The 20,118-nt window shown below is 45.5% G+C and overlaps 1 protein-coding gene across 14 annotated transcripts in view; it reads right to left on the bottom strand.

The window, feature by feature from the left end:
• Positions 1-20,118, bottom strand: part of MBNL1 (muscleblind like splicing regulator 1) — a 191,961-nt gene that overhangs the window by 59,528 nt on the left and 112,315 nt on the right. The gene's annotated exons all lie outside the window — the stretch shown is intronic.

The following is a 20,118-nucleotide window of genomic DNA, read 5'->3' as shown; positions in this document are numbered from 1 at the left end:
TACTGCTGGGGACAGCACAAGTGTTGGTCCCGGGCTGTAGCTCCCCCTGGCTGCAGATCCAGAAGGAGCCAGGCAGGGTTATTTTGCCCTCAAGTTGCACAATTTGCCTGACACCAAACTGAATGTCCAGGTACGTGTACTGAGTCAAAAAGCCCCAGCTCAAATTTGTACCACTTATATTTGAGCTGCTGCAAGCACACATGCTTGCATGTGTGAACACGCCCTGTGAGTGCAAGCATTACTGTAGTTTGGGAACTTTCTATTAATAGGAGTGAAAAAGCTGGGAATATAACTTAATCTTCTAATTTATAGCTCTGTACTTCAACTGCAAGTTCACCTTGTGCTGTTTTTTACGAATCTGTTCACTGTACATTAAACTAACCCTGTTTGCCTAGAATGAAAAACTGTGTTCTCTATTCTGTGCAGTTTTTCTTCTAAAAATGTCTAGTCATTGTTTCAGTCTGCAGTGTGGATCCTGAGGCTGAAGAATCTGACTTTTGTTTTGAGGCAGTGAGGAGGTACCTCTGATGAATTCATAATTAGGCAGTCTGCACCATAGGACAGTACTTAAAAACAGTCTTGGCTCAAAGGAAATGTGGGCTAGAAAGTCTAAGGGCAATCTAATAGTGCTTCTTCTAACGCACTGAAAAGCTGCAGCCTCTATAAACTGTGTTACCAACACCAGAGCATGCTCTTACCAGAGATGAGATATAGGCTCCTACTGGATTTTCACATGCCAAAATAAGGATAATCAAACTCAGTGGTCACCCACCTCAAGCATACCCCAACACTGAACAACTTCCTGATGAAAAGAGTGGTAATGCCACCATCTGCAAAGGCATTAAGCTTTGAAAGAAACACCTCACCGACAAGATTCTTGCACTCCTTCAACAGGGATATTTTAAAGAGGCCTGATCTAACTTCAGTTTAAGTCAATGGAAAGACTCCTGCTAACTTTAATGAGAGCCAGAAAGGGCACAGAACAAAAAAAAAAAAAAAGGAAAGTTAACATTATGAATGGGATTTTCCAGAAAAGGGCTTCAAATAAATATGTAAGTATGTGGGTTTTGAAGACCACTACAAATAGGTGGGTACAGAACAGGCCAGGATTTCATATTTTAGATAGACATTCAGGCTGAAAGGGACCTCATATAAGATCATCAGGTCCAGCCCCCTGCCCAAGGGACAGAAAGTCAGCTGGGGTCAATAGATTTCCTCAAGATAAACATCTAAATGTTTCTTGTAAGTGTCCAAAGTAGGTGCCTGCACCACCTCTGGGGGGGTGTCCATTCCAGGCCTTGGAGGCTCGGACAGTAAAGTTTTTCCTTATGTCCAGCCTAAAATAGTCTTGCAGGAGTTTGTAACCGTTGGACCTTGTCATCCCTTGGCATGCTCTGGTGAACAGGTGTCCCCCAGATCGTTATGTACTTATTGGCTATCACCAAGTCACCCCCGCACTTCTCTAGACTGAAGAGTCCCATAGCTTGCAGTCTCTCTTCAGAAGTTCTGTTCTTTTGCCCTCTGATTATGCGCATGGCTCTCCTCTGGACTCTTTCAAGTATCAAGAAGGAAAAAAAATCCCACATTCTGGCCTGTTCTGTAGAAATGATCAAAAGTAATTCCTCATTTTGAAATATGGCACGTTAATTTGCCAGTGTGCGGAAGACTCAGGTACTTTATTATATAAATGCTGGTTTTCCTGTTACACCTAAATATTCAAAAGGCTTAACATACAGCAAGGGCAGAAATAAGCATCATAATCTCTTGCACTATTTTTACCCACTTCCACGCTTTTTTCTCTCCCCCTTTAACATACAATTTATTCCCAATTCTCTACAGCCTGCACCAAGTTCTAAAAGTGGTACTAACTTTTGCATGGTTCATGGTAAACCAGTCTGCTTGCACTTTTCTGATGGCCAGTGGGTGCATCTATGCACACCTATACCACGTAGTAAATATAGTGACTTATGCCAACTTGAGTGTAAATTTGATACTGGCACCATGCAGGTATCAAATTTATGCCTGATTATTTACTGCGCAGTAATGACTGATGCACATGTAGACATCTTACTGTGCACTAATGCTGTGTGTGTGGCAAAAATTACTCCCAAGTTAGTCCACACAAAAATTAATCTTAAAGTTAGTTTTAAGTCATTCCACACACAGCATTAATGAGCTTTAATGCCTGCATGTGTAAATACGGGCCTATTCCTGCTTACTGCAGTTACTGCACATTAAATTTAAGCTGATGTAAATGCACACGTAGATATGGCCAGTGATACCAACCACAGTTGTGGGTTATATGATGTAGACACTAAAATCTTTTGAGCTGAAGGAATGTTTAAAGGAATATCTAGGAAAGTCAGTCTCTGATTAATAATTCTTGCCTAACATTTTGCACAGAGCTCTAGGTATCTCTGTTGCTGCAGACTACACAAATGTACGGCAGTAAAGGTTTTGTGAAGCATGCTATGTATTATCACACCTATACACAAAGCCTTTAGGTGAGCCTGTGCTTAGCCTACAGGTTTTGGCAAAAGCTGTGTGTCCTGTAAAGAAAATTCGAAGTCAGTTACAAGACCTCCTTGAATTCATTGAAACAACATTAGAGCAACAGATATGATATCTGCATTCTCACTGCTGAAACCAGGCAAAGCCTCAGGCTTGGGTGGATTTATAAATTAAAGGCATGCAAATGGCCCTGCTCTCACTATATAATTTTAGTAAGTCATTTCAGAATAAATCAGTTCAAGTTCCTTTCTATGAAGGAAATGTCTCTCTGAGGCTTAAATCTAAAATGGATGCTTATTCTACTGCCCTATCTTTTTTTCCCCCACCAGATAGCTAGGGCAGACATTACACATAAACCAGTTTATGTGATCAGAAACTGGTTTAAATCTGTAACAGAAGAGATGTTCAGTGCACATAAGCCAGTTTCAAAATGGCTGAAACTGGTTTGAGATAAATCTGGTTCAGTGTAGTATCACACAACTGATTTGGCTCAAACCGGTTTATGCAATGTCTGCCCCAGACCGCTTCCTTGTTTAAGATAACCCACATCCCCACATGCTCTCTGGGCTGGGCAGAGATCTCTGCTCCACAGCAGAGCTGGACCCTCCCCTCTGTTCTCTAGCCAGACCAGGAACCAGCCCTACCGGAGACACCGGCAAAGTGGGCAGGGGGAGAGTTAATTCTTCCCTCCTTCCCCTCTTCCCCCACCGCAGCTGGGGTCAGCCTGTCTGCTGGCGAGCAGAGGGGAGGAGGCTGATGCAGTGGTCCCTGGAGCAGGCAGACCTAGGCTGCAAGGAAGGAATGGAGGGAGGAATTAACCCATTGGCTTAGCAGTCACACCCAGAGAGTGGGTCAGTATTGACCTGGAAGGATGTGGGTAGTGGGGTCCCGTAGGGTTCGGTCCTTGGAACTGTACTCTTCAATAACTCCATCAGTGACTTGGATGTGTGTGTGAAGTGTACTCTGTCCAAGTTTGTGAACAATACTAAATTGTGGGATGAAGTGCACACTCTGGAGGATAGGGAACAATTCCAGGCAGACCTGGACAGGTTGCAAAAGTGGGCAAAACAGAATAGGATGCAGTTCAACAAGGACAATTGCAAGGTGCTGCACCTAGGGAGAAGGAATCACCAGCATGCTTACAGGGGGAGGACCTTCTCAGCAGCGGAAAGGGATCTTAGAGTCGTTGTTGACACCAAAATGAACATGAGGCATCAGTGGGACAAAGCAATCAGTAAAGCTAACCGCACTTTATCATACATTAGCAGGTGCATGATAAACAGGTCCAGGGAGGTGATACTTCCTCTCTATGCGGCATTGATTAGGCCGTAGTTGGAGTACTGCGTCCAGTTTTGGGCACCACACTTCAAGAGAGATGTAGACAACCTCAAGAGGATCCAGAGGAGGGCCACTCATATGGTTAGGGGTCTGCAGGCAAAGCCCTACCAGGAGAGGCTGTGGGCCCTGGATCTCTTCAGCCTCTGGAAGAGAAGGCTGAGAGGTGACCTTGTGGCCACCTACAAATTCATCAGGGGTGAGCAGCAAGGAATAGGAGATGCTTTTTTTACCACGGCATCCCTTGGAGTAACTAGGAACAATGGCCGCAAACTGACAGAAAGCAGATTCAGGTTAGACATCAGGAATTACAATACGGGTGGCCAATATTTGGAATGGGCTTCCAAGGGAAGTGGTGCTCTCCCCTACCTTGGGTTCTTTAAGAGAAGGCTGGATAGGCATATGACGGGGGTCGTCTGACCCCAGCACTCTTTCCTGCCTAGGCAGGGGGTCAGACTCAATGATCTGTTGAGGTCCCTTCCAACCCTAGCATCTATGAATCTATGAATCCATCTCCCTGCCTGCTTCACCTTAAAGGGGCCATGCTAGGTTGGTTGTTTCATGGGGTGGGGAGGGGGGTTTTGTTCCATGCTGGGTGGGACTCTTCCCCCTCCTCCTCTTCCCAGAGTGAAGAGGGGAACTCTGTGAGGTGCTGGATGGGGACTCTTCCTCCTTCTCCCCTTACACCCTGCTGCCCTGGGGCTGGGAGGGGGGTATTCCATGTGATGCTGCCTGGCCCCAAAGTGTGGTTTGGGGGCAGGGGGGAGGCTCTGTTCCATGCTGGAGTGAACTCTTCCTCCTCCCTCTCCTCCTCACAGAGGAGCAGTGGGAGCGCAGAGCTCAGCTGGGCGGAGTGTGGAGTGTGTGGGGGGTGCCCCTCCATGGTGTGCTGCCCCTGTTGTCCCCACCTGCTGCTGCTGCCAGATGTCAGGGCACTCATGCCTGGTGCAGGCACAGCTCCAGCCAGCACTGCATGGAGGAGGGAGCGGACCTTGCCTTATCCCCCGGCAGAGTGTGGGGACTAAGCAGCTGGGATCAGGGTAGACAAGAGGCTCCAGTGCAGGGCTTCCCCCGCTGACAGGGATGGAACTACAGGCGCCATGAGCAGAGCCTCGGGGATAAGGTAAACTCCTCTCTCTCCTCCGCAAAGCACTGGCCAGAGCCGCGCCTGCATTGGGCATGAACACTCTGACGTTTCCGCCTGCTGTTGCTGCCAGGCAGTGCGGGCTGCACACCATAGGGGGAGTGTATGGGGTTCCTACACCCCACACCCTGCCCAGCTGAGCTCCCTCTGGGGAGAGGAGGAAGGGGACTAGTTCCCCCTCAGCATAAAACAGAGCCTCTTCCTGCCCTGAGGGGAAAGAGTCCCCCTCTGGGGCTGGACAGCATCCCATAGAGCCCCCCTCCCTACCCCACAGTGATGGGGGAGAAACAGGGGGAAGAATCCCCCTCTGGGATGAAGCAGCCTCATTGATTCCCCCTCCCCACCTCATGGTGGTGGTAGGGGAGGAGGAAGGAGAAGAGCCCCCCAGCACTGAACAGGGCCCTCCTCCCAGCCTCGCAGTGGTGGGGGAGAGGAAGGAAGGGGAAGAGTTCCCCTCTGAGGCTGGGCAGTCCTGTGTTCCCGGATTGCAATGGGCTGTCAGGGAGCCGCTTGGGCGGGCTTGCTGGGGCCTGGCCACATCCCCCCCACACCCCACCTCAGTTTCCCTGTGGAAGGGAAGGCTGCACTAGTGTCCCTGGGCTTCTGGCTTGAGCCACTGCAGGCATGTGCCAGACATCAATCCACTTGCAAACGAGTTCACTCTCTGCAGGTTAGACTAACCTGCAACTATTAAATCAATTTGGGCTTCAGGCTTTTTGAATGTCTGTCCCTAGCCTCACTGTACATTAAAAAATCCGCATCCATTTAGAGCCTGGGCTGAAGCCATTTAGAAAACATAGATCAACATTTTCAAAGCTGCAAATATAAACCTGTATTTAGGCATGCACATTAAACCTTACATTTAGGAGCTTAAATTTGTGTACACAAGCTTGAAAATTTTGGCTACAGTCCTTAAAAACTGTTCCAGAACCTTGCAAATGCCTACTGTTTCCAGTAATGTGATGAAGGAAAAACAATTCAGATACATCCCTTTAGTTGCATATGGGCCAAAAAATTAAGAAAATGTAGTAGTATGATCCATTTGCAATGCAAAGGGAAGGACATCAAACTGGTCACACTGATGGCCTTGGCTTCTTATTAAAACTTTCTTGGAAAGTTCTGTCTGTTGAAATACAAATAGAGTTCTAATTAGTGAGCTGTTATCATAGCTCATTCACTCCTCTGGGTGCAAATTATTTCTGTTTAAATGTGCCTATGGGAACAGCTATGCTAAAGTGAGAATTCCCTATTGCCACCTTCATGTATCTCCAGGGGGGGAGAGAAGCTCAAACTTCAGCTCTAGCTGCATCTGAGGGTGTAGGTTACCCCGGAGAGCTGCTGGATCAAAGCATCTCCCTCTAGCCTGGCCAGTCTGTCCTGGGGGCTCTGCAAGCAGGCTTGAGGCCTCACAGCAGCATGGAGGAGAGGTTAAGCATTTTTTAGTTGCTGAAATCTTATTTCAAGCTAACTTACTGCTTCTTGGAGTTTTGTAGAATGGGTTGCAGCAGCACATATTCAGTCCATTGTTTCATTGACAAGACAGGGAAAATGCAGAACTTACACTGCACAGTAATGTCACTGAAATTTTATGAAAGTCATTCATGGTTTCTTTGAAACAAAGTCTTACAGGTAAAGACAGACCCTACCAAGACCCTCTCTAGACCCCTCTAACTTTGCAGCCCCTTGCAAATTCTTTCTAATGAAATGTCTTTCTAATGAGAATGAGGCTCCCAGCATGAGTTAATCCAGCAGCAGTTTTTTCCTAAATATTGCAAATATTTTTATTTGGAAGAACAAAGAACGGTGTCTGATAGGGATGTGAGACGCTTCAGTCCCTGATTCAATTCGGCAGAAATTAAGCCCAACTTGGTGGCTGAATCTCCGAATCCAAAACGAATCAAGAGAACCTTTAATATCTCTGAATCAAATAGGAATCCTCTGAATCGATTCAGGAATTTATGGAAAGATTTGGAGATTCAGACATAGACAAAGCTCTACATGTTTTTTGTATAGATCTCAAGGTACCAGGTGGCTCGTGAATGCTGCAATGGTGGGGCAGATGAAGCGTCCCACAGGAGCGCAGGGGGCCCCCCAGCACGCTCAGCGGAGGGCCCAGAAGTGGACCTAAAGCACTTCCGGACCACATCTGGGTCCACCGGGGAGTGCGCTGGGGGGGCCTCCCTCATTCCCCCAGCTCAGCAACTGGTGCCTCCTAGGTCTGGGGGGGCACCTGGGGTCTCCCCATGGCTGATCATCGAGTTGGGGTCCCCCCAGCATGCTCCCCGGAGGACCCAGAAGTGGACCGGAAGTACTTCTAGTCCACTTCCAAGTTCTTCGCTGAGCACGCTGGGGGGGGGGCTACACTCCTGTGGGATGCTCCATCTGCCCCAGCACCACAGCATTCACAAGCTGTGCCTGGTACCTTGAGGTATGTTAAAAAAAACATTTAAATCTGTGTCTGTGGCTGAATCGCTGATTCTCTGAATCAGCACTGAATCTTCAGATTTGATTTCGACCAAATCGAATAAAATCAGTGTCCCCGATTTGGGCCAAATTTAAATCCGAATCAAATATAGCCCATTTTGCACACCCCTAGTGTCTGAGTAAACTCTCTCATGGTTTTTAATATTTTAGATGCTCGGTTAGTGATTTAAACAGAGCTGCAGGTTGCAGAATGGGTTAAAATAACATTCAATAGTCACATGTGATATTTAATTTTGAATATACAGCCTTGTGTTCTAAATTGGCACAACAGCACTGAAATATCTAGTGCAATGTGTTCTGAATAATTTGGCCATGCAAGAAGGGGATACAGTACCAATCCTTAGCTGCAGCACCCAGGCTTTAAAAAAGTGACAACAAACATGGAAATTCCTTTTATGCCAAATTCCTCCACAGTGCAATACACTGCAAAAGATCTCAGCTAAAATCCAATGAGCTGGAAAAGGAAGTCTAGACATTTCACCCTATATATCATCATAAATCTACACAACATCATCTTTTCTTGCCCAGAAAGAAAACTGAAGTTATAACAAAGAGAGTATACTTGTTCTCATAAACAACTTTCACCCACTGACAGTGGACCTACTATGGATACCCACAAAACTGCCTCTCAGTCCTTCATGAACTAAGAAAACAGCTGGGTGGCACAAAGAGCCTATGGGTATCCTGAGGTACCAGCAATCTGAATGCTGAAAAAGCTCTAGACGTGTTATGGGTGGAACCACCAGATCTGCCCTTCACTGATCCAGCACAATCATATAATATTAGCTTTATTGCAAAGGAAGAAGGTTTGCCTGTAGCCCTCTGTTGTCCTCCAACGAATCTGCAAAGCCCAGCATTTGACTGAGAGCATACAATCAATAGCAGGATCTTGCAGAATATGTAACTTAATACTAGAGTAGGCTTAAAAGGGCTCCACTTATATACGAAAACGGTGGACAATGGACATGAGTAGGAATCTGCTAACGCAAGTGCAGAAGCCAAAGGGTGTTGCACTGTAGTGCTATAGTTTGAAGATGGGATGGGGGACATGCATTGTATCCTTCTCAAGTTACACTTCACAACACCATGTATGTACAGTGGGGAGAAAGCAAATTTCATTCATTACTTGTTACATGTTAGTTAACATCCAGAAGTGAAACTAAAAGCTGCCAGTCATCATAACTACATCCAATTGCCTCAATAAACCCCTTGCCACTTTATCAAGTCTACTCTCCAAACAGTATCAGTTACCTGACTTCATTTGTCAAAAAGATCTCAAGTCATTTACTGACCTAAAAGCCCAATGTGAGGCTACATGAACAAGTATGGCACATAAAAGTTTGGCAGAGAGCACTTGCGTAGGAATTCATGTCCCCCTGGAGGCTCCTGAAGTGGTTTCCATCAAGGGGAAGGTGGATGGAGGATATGGTAGGTGATGAGCAACAGTATACAGCCATGAGACCCATGCTCTGAAGTACGGTTTGAAGGCACTGAATTTCAGCCTCTACTCTGCTCGTATGCAATTAATAATTATGCTTCTGTACTATCCTTTAGTGATGAGCGCTTTAGGGCAGAGACCATTATTCCGTGACGTGCTTGTACAATACATAACATAGAGGGTCTTGTGCAGCTCATAAGTGCTACCACAATACAAATAATAAATAAAACACTTGGTAAAGTATCAACATTGGCAGGGGCAGAGGCAGTGCAATGGTGTGGCTGCACACTGCTTTCAGACTGGACCACGCTGTGGGAGCCTCTGAGGACTTTTTTGAAGCCCCAAGCGAGTGAGAATCCCTCCTCCCTCAGTGGTCAGAGGCACCCCCGCTACTCTCCTATTCCTTCCCTTTCCTCCACCTGCTGCTGCTGCTGCTTTCTCCTTTGCCACAAGGTGAAAGAGCTTCTGTTCTGGGAGCTTCAGGACTGTTCTTACCCCTCCAACCAGGCTGAGGGTGGTTGGGAACCCTCTCCACAGCAGGAAAACCAGCAGCAGTGAGCAGGGGAAGGTGGAGAAGAGATGGGAAAACATGCCTCACAGTTTGGGGGGAAGGTGGGGGAATTCTTAGCTGCTTTGGGGTTCTTAAAAAGTCCCCAGTGGCTCCCAAAGCACAATCTGCCTGCACCAGTTGGGCATGGGCAGAGGCTGGGAGGAGGAAGCAGCCAACCCTACAGCATTGCTTGCTGCTCCCGTCTGCCCCTTTGCCAAACCCTTGATCCACCCCTGGACATAGGCTTAAGATTCCTTCTCTGTGTTCACTGTGTTGTGGTCCAGTGTTTTTGCATATAAGCAGGGCCCTCTTAAGCTGACTCTACTATGACAGCGCATGTTCTACAAGATCCTGATACTGATCCGATGCTCTCAGTCAAATTCTGGGCTTTACAAGTTTACTGGAGGACAACAGAGAGCTACAGGAAAGCCTTCTTCCTCTGCAACAAAGTTACTTTCCTCGAGGCTCCCTGTATGATGAGCTAGGGGACCTACTTACAGAACTCCCACCAATCTATTGCTCCAAAGAAGTACGACTGTGGCCAAAACTCATGCTTGGATCTTTATCCCTTGTATATACACTGTGGTGTGTAGCATGTGCCAGATCAGTGTTTCTCAACATGTGGGTAGAGACCCAAAAGTGGATCTCAAGAACATTTGAAAGCATCGTGAACAATCACAGAAAAATGTGGGAAGGTGTGGGTTTCCCCTTGCAGGCTGGCAAGGGCCGTGTGGAGCTGGGGGGGAGTGGGATGCATGGGCCAGCACATGCATGCACACATGCACACACCCACATGACAGCCAGGCAGGGTGGAGAACAGCTCCCACAGCTCTCTGCAAGTAAGTCTATGGGGCAAAGGGGGCACAAACAACACATCAGAGGGGGTGGGGGGTACAGGTGATGCGTTGCGGGTGGAGAAAGCATGTCCCCCCCCCCGGCCCCAGATTTGTGCAGGCATGGGGCTGCAGCCTGGCCAGGCCAGCATGGGCAGAAACTAGATCAGGTTAACCCCTTTCTCGATCTAAGTTAGTGCACTTAAATCGGGTATGCCATTTTTTGGCCAACCTAACCCTGGTTAGGTGGATCTAAATATAATGCTTACAGGTACCCTCTGAAACATAGGGAAAAAAATCACAAAAATCAGATAGCTACGAAGAATGCACGCTAATGTATCAGAGAGTTGGAGATGATCTGAAAGAGAAGATGAGATCTGGAAATCAGTAAAGCTGAAAGGGACATAAGCTTGATCAAATCAAACATGTGTTTGCAATGTGATATGGCTGCAAAAAAGCCAAGCAATACCCAGAGGCAGTCTCTCATGTAGCAAAATAAATAAATAAATAAATAACAAGTCCGCAAGGCTCTGTGGTGACTGTGCCTAGAACACTTCGTTAGGCTTCGAGTAATACATTACCAAAACTCAAAACTCTTTTTGGTGTATTTGCAGGAGACTGGGGGGGGGGAGGAGGGGAAGGAAAGAAAATAAGATACACACTATTCAAAATTATCATATCAATAGAAACTAAGAGCGCTACATACATGTAACTTGGTTCAAAGTCAAAAGAACAGCATGTTAACTATTTCCAAATATTCAAAGGGTGTAAACCTTGAGACTAGGGAACATTTATGTGTAGTGCACATGTACAGAGTTACCTACAATGTCAAAAGCAGGAAATATAAAACAAAATTAAGAGAAGGAAACTATAAGGAGAATCAGGAGAAAGTTACTGATCCTGGAAAACTCTTGCCTGTGAAGACAGCTCTTAATGGAACGGCAGAAGCCCACTGCTTGGAACTCTTAAAACTACAGGATCTTAAATTAAATAGGTATGTTCCCTATTAAACCTGCTTCACTTAAAACAAAATAAGAGATAAGTGAGGAAGTGAAAAGAAAAAGATTTATGTCATGAACAGTCCCAGTAACTGCTTTCAGTTTGTGCTTTTATAATGCAGCTGTATAGTCGTAGTGCTAACACAGATTTGAGTATATGCAGCACTATATGAGGAGTGTTGTTATTTCAAAAGATGAAAGTAACTGGGTGTCACTTGGTAAACGTTGTCGAGAACACACTGAACATAGTGGTACTGCAAGCATTGGGTAAGGTTATCCTACTGCCAGGACATAAAAGCAGCAAAAATAAACAGACACAGCAAGCCGGTGCACTCTTCAGCATATAAATCGAAAGTACAGCTGAAATCACTTATTTAAAAGAGGATTATTTAACTTGACTTTCCAGTAGGGAATATTTCTTTATTTTGTTCTCACTCAATATTATTATTTTTCATGTGTGTGAAGTATACATACACACACACTGTCCTTCAATATGTGAATACCAATAATATATATTATGAACAAATTGCAGAGCTGTATTTGGTCTGGGAAGGTCTTAACATTACACTGCGCCAGCCTGCTGGGTCTGTTTGTTTATGCTATTTTTATAACACTGCAGTAGCAGAACCCAAGTTCCTGATATACCATTCTGCTCATGTTTATACAAGAGCTACTGCTTATAAAAAGCAAATTGGAAAGCATCTTGTTTTTCATAAATCAACCAACACCATACCATTAAAATATCTCCATACATGCTCACGGACGCAGGAGAACTAAAAGCACTAACATGCTATTTACTAAGGCCCGAAACATTGTTTGAATAAATTCTTGTTCTTTCCCTAAGGTAACAGGCTCAACCTATTTGCCTACATGAAGTAACACAATTGGCCATTCACTCAGTTTCAGGGAACAATCCAAAGTGATTGTGCTAACTCTGTGTGCTGTTACTAAAATAAATTTAAAATTGCAGGCCTAGATCCTGTAAAGTATTGCTCGTATAAATAGTCCCATTGGGACCATTCACCTGAAAGCAGATTATTCCACTGAGTAAGGGAACTGGGGTGCAGTTTGCTGCAATGAGGAAGGCCACCAAGAGCACATGAGAATTTATTTAACAAAATGAGTCCTTGACTGTAAACAACTTTTAAATAAAAGAGTGGTGCAACAATCTCCCCTTTTACTTTACCTGGGATTCTTAATGTAATCACAGTACTCAAAGAAAACAGGTTGCTGGCATAATAATTTTCCAATTAAAATTTGTTTCCTTAGCAACAAGCTTTAATACACACTATAGTAATACGAGCTGGTTATGTTAACAGTTCAGTTCAGTCATTTGCGTGTTAGCATCAAAATAAGAAAATGTACTGTATATAGAGTGATGCTAACCAAACATAGGGAATGCTGAAACATGTCCTCCTTTGGTGCATGCATGCCTACAAAGCTGAAGTCAAAGGAGGAAGGCAGATTATTTTGACCCGAGAATCTAGCCTAATGCTTCTCAGTCTTTTTAGACTCAAGCCATCCCTTGATAGCCTCAAGGCACCCTCAAGAAAAGCCGGCTCTTCCCTTTTGTTCATTTTTTACTATGGAATAATAAAGGAGCAATTCTGCTGTTGCAATGAGCTCAGAAAAACCACAACACGTCAGAATTTTTCTGACCCTATTCGAAATCTTTGGGTTCATCTTGTGAATCCTGTGTAGATCCTGCACAACTAAAATGGTTACTACTGCAGAGGACTCTGACACCCATAAAAGGATCTCAGAACACCCCAGTTGAGAATCACGGATCTAGCCTGTCAAGTACATGTTCTTATCCATAAGAAGCAGGAATAAATTCCTAACAGCTATTGGAAATACCTGTTCTTAAAAACTGCTACAAGTTCCTAGATCTCCACAAGAAAGTTTGTGTACCATTCAAACTACTGTCTTGACGACTGAATTTAAAAAGCTACTTGTAAAAACATGTTTAAAAAAAAACCCTATGATTTTTCAGATGTATTAGATATTCATAGTAACACAGCATGATTGTATTATACCGAATACAGTTAGATTTCACTACTGGTATTATTAAACTACTTTAATACATTCAAAAAGTGTGGTGTAAAATGGCTAGTATGGAAAATGAAGATGTTCCACTGACATTTTCTCTGATTTGCCTTTTAACTGGAAATTGGGTTTCTGGTTTCCAAGGGAAAATCACATGGGTACAAATCTCTTGCATACTGCTGCAAGGGGCTTCTAGCACTGTATTTTGTATATTATCATATAATATTGTAGCCAATATTTTGAAGAAGGAACCAAATAAACTTTACATCACACATATACATGTGTTTGTAAGACAACTCTGCCATTGTGTGAGTATCGTGGATATTGTTATTCAGCTGTTTTCTTGGTTATGCTATAATCTTCTTCCTCCAACCTCACTGTCTGAGATTGGTTTTAGGCAAAATCAAGGACAGTTCTGAGTTAATAGGAAGTAAAAATATTTCTCTGTTCTTTAGTAAACACTGGAAGGGAAAAGCTTCTTGAAACCTTGGCTTGGAGGACCAAAAAGGAACAAAAACTTTAAGCTCAGAAATGTATTTCCCGATATACAAATTTTCTGATCAGTCTTGCTAAAAAGATTCCTCAGATCTGATTCTCATCTTCTTTGCACTCATGTAAGTTCACTGATTTCCATGGACTTTCTCCTGATTTACTCTAGTGTAAGTGAGAACTGGATAAAGCTCAGAGCCCTGGCACATGCTCTCTAATGGTGCAATGGGGTTTGAAAACTGATCCCAACAATGGTGCCTGCTCCCATGCTGTGCATGCATGGCAGAATGCCCAATTTGGGACTGGAGATGAGATTCATAGTCATGCCATTATTATTTGCCAATGCAGAGGGAGCCCCTAACACCATCAAGTTGAAAGCCAGATACCCACAGACCAGAATGAACTGTATGCTCCTATGGCTGGGATGAACAATCAGCTGATTGTTGATCTCAGTCCCAAGGCCACCTTAGGGCTGTTTCAAGACTCCAAGCATCTTGGGACTACTTAGTACAATCAGCTAATAGTCAGTCTCAGCCCTGGGACCACACCAGAGCCAGTACCAGAGCCCCATGCACCAGGATATCAGAAAACCTCATCAGCACTGTTTTTTTTAAGGTCCCAGCATGGGGGGCCTGTATCAGGGAGAGCTTTCCCAGTACTGGGGATGTCAGAAAACAGCGTTGGGGGATCTCTTCCAAATGTATGAGATTGTGGGATTTGGAATAAATTCCCCTGTCTCCATGGCTGGGATGTATCAAATGCCTTGAATAGCATTAGAACAGGGGTTGGCAACCCCCGGCACGTGTGCCGGGCGTGACACGTGAGGCCATTTTGCTTGGTACGCTGCGGCCAGACCCTGCTCCAGGAAGCTGCTGCCAATGATGGAGGCTGGGCTGCTCCTAGCAGGGCCTGCAGCGTCCCAGCTACCTGCTGGGAGCAGCCTGGGATCCCAGCAGGCAGCAGCTCCCCAGAGCTGAGGCCAGCTGCAGCCAGGAGGCTCAAAAAAGTTGTGCTAGGCTCTGGCACCAGCTCCACACAGACATGTGCAGGTGCACCACGGGGCGGACGGTGGGGGCAGGGCCTGAGGCAGCGCAGCCCCGTTCTCTGCCCTGTTCCCGGTAATAAGCCCGGCGCAGCTGTTTGTAACCAGCCCGCTGCTCATCGTTTCCATGCTGGGAGCAGGGGAGAGACCAGGGCTGCGCTGTCTTAGGCCCTGCCCCCACCGCATGCTCCAAGGCGCACCTGCACGCGCCTGCGCAGATCTGATGCAGGAGCCCAGTACAGCTGTTTGGAGCCTCCTGGCTGCAGCTGGCCCCGGCTCTGAGGAGCTGCTGCCAGCCAGGATCCTGGGCTGCTCCCAGCAGGCATCTGGGACACTGCAAGCCCTGCTGGGAGCAGCCCAGGCTCCAGCAGCTACCCAGAGCCGGGGTAGCTGCTGGCAGCCACAGAGCCTGGGGTGGAGGGAGGGGCTTTGGGTGGAGGGCAAGAGGCAGTAGGGCTGGGGGTGCAGAGGCTTTGGGTGGGGGGCAATGGACAAAAGCAAGGCATTCTGCCATGTACCCCCTGCCCTCATGTTGTTTTTCTGCCATGCCAGCAATCTGGCACCTTCTGAGGTAGGCATTATGGTGTTTCTCGGCACTCTGGCCAAAACCCATTGCCTACCCCTGCACTAGGATATGCCTTGCTCCTTGATTCCCCACCAGAACTGAGGGCCAAGTCCAATACCATGCTGGGCTGTGTGGCACCTGGCACCACAGCCTAGCTGATGAGCTCACCTCTACTTGACACCCTGAAAACAGGTGGGGCCAACCCCATGCAAGGCTACATCACACAGCTGTCAGCCTACAGACTTGGGGGTAGCTGTCAAGGAAGCTGTAGAACAGTATCAGGATGCCACACGTTCAGTTTATGGCACCACAGAAACCAGCCACAAAATATGTATTTTGTGGAACATTTTCTGGGTGATTTTCCAGTTTGTTGCAATATCAATTTCCTGAGCATGTAGCTAAGTGACTCTATATGGTGTGATTAATAGGTTAATTGTGTCTTAAATGTAACATCTGTCAGAGGCCACAGTTTTACAAAATCCTTTTTCTAAAGTGGAAATAATTCTAAAATATAATTCTCTTCTCTTGCTCTCTCCGCCTCCAAGTTGGACGTTTCCATCTGTTTGAGGCAAAATATGCATAGATAACCTCCTCAGCCATGTTTTCCTCTTCCTAAACTTAAAAAGTAAAAAGTAGGCTTGCTTAGATCCATACTACAGCTTCCAAAAAGCACTCCAGTGGTAGTTCCATCAAGAGAACAAAAGCATAAAATATTTTATGATCATCTAGCACATTGTGCATTCTCAATGAGCTACCAAACACAAACTATCATTCTTTAATTTCCTACCTGTTTATTAGTAACCGGGGAAGAAAGAAACCCAACTAAAACCAATACAGCATATTGTTGCCACACTTCTACAGTTTTTTGTCAGCTAACATAAATGAAGTTTAGTAAGTTTACTGCCCTGTAGCTATGCAAAATTAAGTATTTCTGATTCAACACTTAAGTCCCTCTGTTTTAGCAAGCAGAAATGGTTTCTGCCAACGGAGACCTTGGTACATTAAAACCAAAGGCTGGAAAATGGACATCATATAAAATCTACACCTGGCCTATAAATAGTAAAACCTATAGTGATGCACATCTGCTTTCACACAAAAGCACTCTGAGAGTTCTGGTTATGAATGCAGAGCATAGAGAGCACAATCTAAAACCATTTTCTCTTTCTCTTTTTAATGAATCATTATCCATTGTATTTTTGTGGTGATGATAGGGGTGGGCCTGGTCTACTGAAGCATACATTTACAAAAGCAACTTTTTAGCTAAACAAAAAGAATGATCTGAATACATTTTACTGACCTTGGCTTGATTTGAAATGTACAAATTCCATTCTCAATGAGTCAGGAAGCATGCTTAAGATTTCAGAGATTTCATAGACATTAGGGCTGGAAAATACCTTGGGAGATCATTGAGTCCAGCCCCCTGCCCAAAGGGCAGGAAGTCAGCTGGGGTCATAGGATCCCAGCAAGATAAGCATCCAATTTACTCTTGAAGGTGTTCAATGTAGGTGCTTGAACCACCTCCGCTGGCAGACTGTTCCAGACCTTGGGGGCTCGGACAGTAAAGAAATTCTTCCTTATGTCCAGCCTGAAACAGCAATTACCCAAAAGCAACACCTCTTTGGCTAAAGTATGACTTTGTGTATGCAATATATTTTAAAAGCTCCTCCACTATCGGGCCACACTGTTATACTCTTCTATTGAATTGCTCCTTTACAGTCCTGTTGGCTTTATCGATGGCTCACTGTTGTGAACAGAATCCCTCAGAAAGTAAGGTGGGTATCAGTAGCTGTAGCAGAAAGGCATCAGGACATGGCCCACAGATTACAGGTTCAGGGCACAGCAGAAGCGTTAGCATCACTGAAGAAGCCTTCTGAATTTTTAAGCAAATTGTATTCACCTCATGAAAAACAGAAGGGGGAAATGAATCTCACTACATCTGCCAGCATTTATTTCTTTTAGGAGAAGTCTATAAAAATATTAACTCTCAATGAACTGCAGCTATTTTGCTTTTGCTGGCTGGTGATGCCAACAAGACCTGGCTGTAATGCTGTAATACTAAAATAAGGTAATCAGCATCTTAATAATGGCTTTTACAAACATATGTATTACTCTTCCTATATTTTCCTTTTTGCATTTTCAGTGGAGCTAGATAAACCAGCTGGAAGAATTGATTTATGGATTTTGTCCCAATTGTTTTCGTCCCATACAAAAATAGATAGCTAGTTTTATATCTAAAAGAAAATCTTATCTGCATTGTATATTTTAAATTTACCCCTATTTTAAAATTAGACATTTACAGAGCTTCCCAAAATGGAAGCAAAAGATAGGTTAGTCCAAAATTCCACATCATACAGGAAGGTACTAAAAATGCATGCACTAATGTACTCATTAAAGAGCGCCATACTCTTGTAAACAGCAACACAAAAAAGTGTAACAAACCAGTTCAGCACTTAAAACAGTGTAACAAATCTGGAGACCACCTGGGTTCTTCATTCTGATGCATTCCCTGCTCTTCTTCCAGAAACGTAGACCTCAAACAGTAGAGCGTTATAATACTTATGACACACAGGTCTATTCAAAAGAGGGCAGAGATGCATAGAAGTGCCACTAGCCAGCCAGTTCATTACATAGTCTTTTAGACAGACAAAGCTCATTTGCAAGCACTTGGGATATAGGGAAATCCAAATTCCATATCAAAACCATTCTACCACACCTGTGGTTCCCTACAAATTTAATTTTTCAATGCAGCATAGAACACAGCCATTCACAAAATCTCAGGAATTGTAAGGCTGGAACTCAGATTCTCCTGCTCCAAAAGTATTTGAGCCACAGAAAGATCTCCAATAGCTATTAGCTGTATAAGGCTGATGTTACACAGCTCTGATTCCATCAGGAAGAGTGGTATTGATAGAGTTTGTTACATTCTGGTGAACTATACTGTCCTTGATGGTCCAGATAGAAATATTTATTGTGAATTACAATACACAGAACTACTTATTAATATATACTTGGACTACCTCCTATGAAATAGATCCCTACACTCTTCTTGCAACATGGTCAAAATCCAGAGAAAATGTTCCTTTTAATTTCTGCTCCAGACAGCAAATCTTCTTATTAATTTTGTCTGCTAATATACAGCAGTTTTGGCAGGAAACATGCTACTGACTTCAAGTTATCTTCAGTGCTAACCCAGCCCAACATTATTGCCTGTCATGTGGATACCTAGCAAACAGAATAATGGCTGCATGAAAAACAGGAAAATAGTGGGTTTTCTCTGTAGCAAAGCACCCACCCATATGGGAATATATGGGCCATACTCACTATCAGCAGGGATTGGGATATCATGGTAGGGGAGAGAGAGAGTGAGAGTGAGCGAGTGGGCGAGCAAGAGAGAGCTGCTTGATAGCAGATATCTGCTTCTATGAGTTTTATTCATCAATAATATCCAAGTTCCCTGAACTCCAGCTGTAGTCTTTGTGTTGTGAACATATCTGTCGCAGGGCACTTACGCACCCCGCTCCTGGTAAGGGTGCTAAATTTGATGGGGGAGCTGTGTAGCAGAACATGAGGGTTTCCTGCTACTAGCGCGAGTAATAGGAGCTTAGCTGTCTGTCAACAGGGCAGCACAGCTGGCGGTTGCCAGGGCAACAGATTGGGTCAGCTGACCAGGAGGGGGCAGGGCTTGGCCTTCATAACCAGACAGGCCAAAACCAGACTTAGTTTCCCTTTGGCAGCCCAAGGAGCAGGAGCTCTGCTGCCATTGAGCAGAGCCGAGTGGACCAGAGTTAAGCAGAGCAGCCAGAGCGCTCCAGCGTTCATATAATGATGAGAGGGGGTGAAGAGACCTCTGGCAGAGAGGTGAGGGAGCCCCTAGGTGGCGCACAGTTTAGGTTATAGCCAGGCAGCTTCTTTTGGGTTGTAGCCGGTTGGCTCAGGGCTTTATGTTGCTAGTTTGTTATCATTACACCAGAGGACCGGGTGAGGCTGTAGGGGAAGGAGCAGGCCTCATTAGGGGCTTCCCAGTAAGGCAGGGGTGCTCCCAGCATGGTAGAGAGTGCTGTGTTTTGGGGTGACTCCGATAATTAGTGCGACCCCAACCCCAGTGCGGGTGGCTATCGGGATAATTAGCGTGGTAGAGAGCGCTGTGTGTGGGGGTGTCCTGACCCCAACCCCAGTGGGGGTGGCTATCAGGATAATTTCAGGAGAGCTACCCAATAGTGTGGGGGTTCCTGGTGATCCCAGCCCTGTGGGGAGGTATTTTACGAGGCCCCAGTGTGAGCAAGAGAGCGCAAGAAGCGTGGGGCGAGGCCCCAGTGTGGGCATTTAGCACAAGGAACGGACCTGGAACAGGCCCCAGAGAGGGCCTGAGTAGCGCAAGAAGCGCAGAACAGGCCCCAGAGGGGGCATGAGACCCCAGTGAGGGGAACTTACTGCAGGAGGTGGGTGACGAAACCCCAGCAGGGTAGCACCCCGTGGGCAAGCACATGGTGACCGCGAAGAAGACCAGTCAGGGCGAAAATGCGGGGAGCATGGAGACAAACCCTACGGGGGGGGGGAGGGGGGGACCCTCGGTGACCATGGTGAGACAGACCCTAGTGGGGAACTACCTATCTGGAAGAAGCCCCAGCCGGGGCCAACCTATTGAGAAGCCCCAGCCAGGGCAAACCTATTGAGAAGCCCAGA

Source organism: Crocodylus siamensis, chromosome 6, assembly GCF_052110815.1.
Source record: "Crocodylus siamensis isolate JL-2025a chromosome 6, ASM5211081v1, whole genome shotgun sequence".
Classification (NCBI taxonomy): domain Eukaryota; kingdom Metazoa; phylum Chordata; order Crocodylia; family Crocodylidae; genus Crocodylus; species Crocodylus siamensis.
The sequence above is the reverse complement of the archived record's forward strand: the minus strand, read 5'-3'. Positions and strand labels throughout refer to the sequence as shown.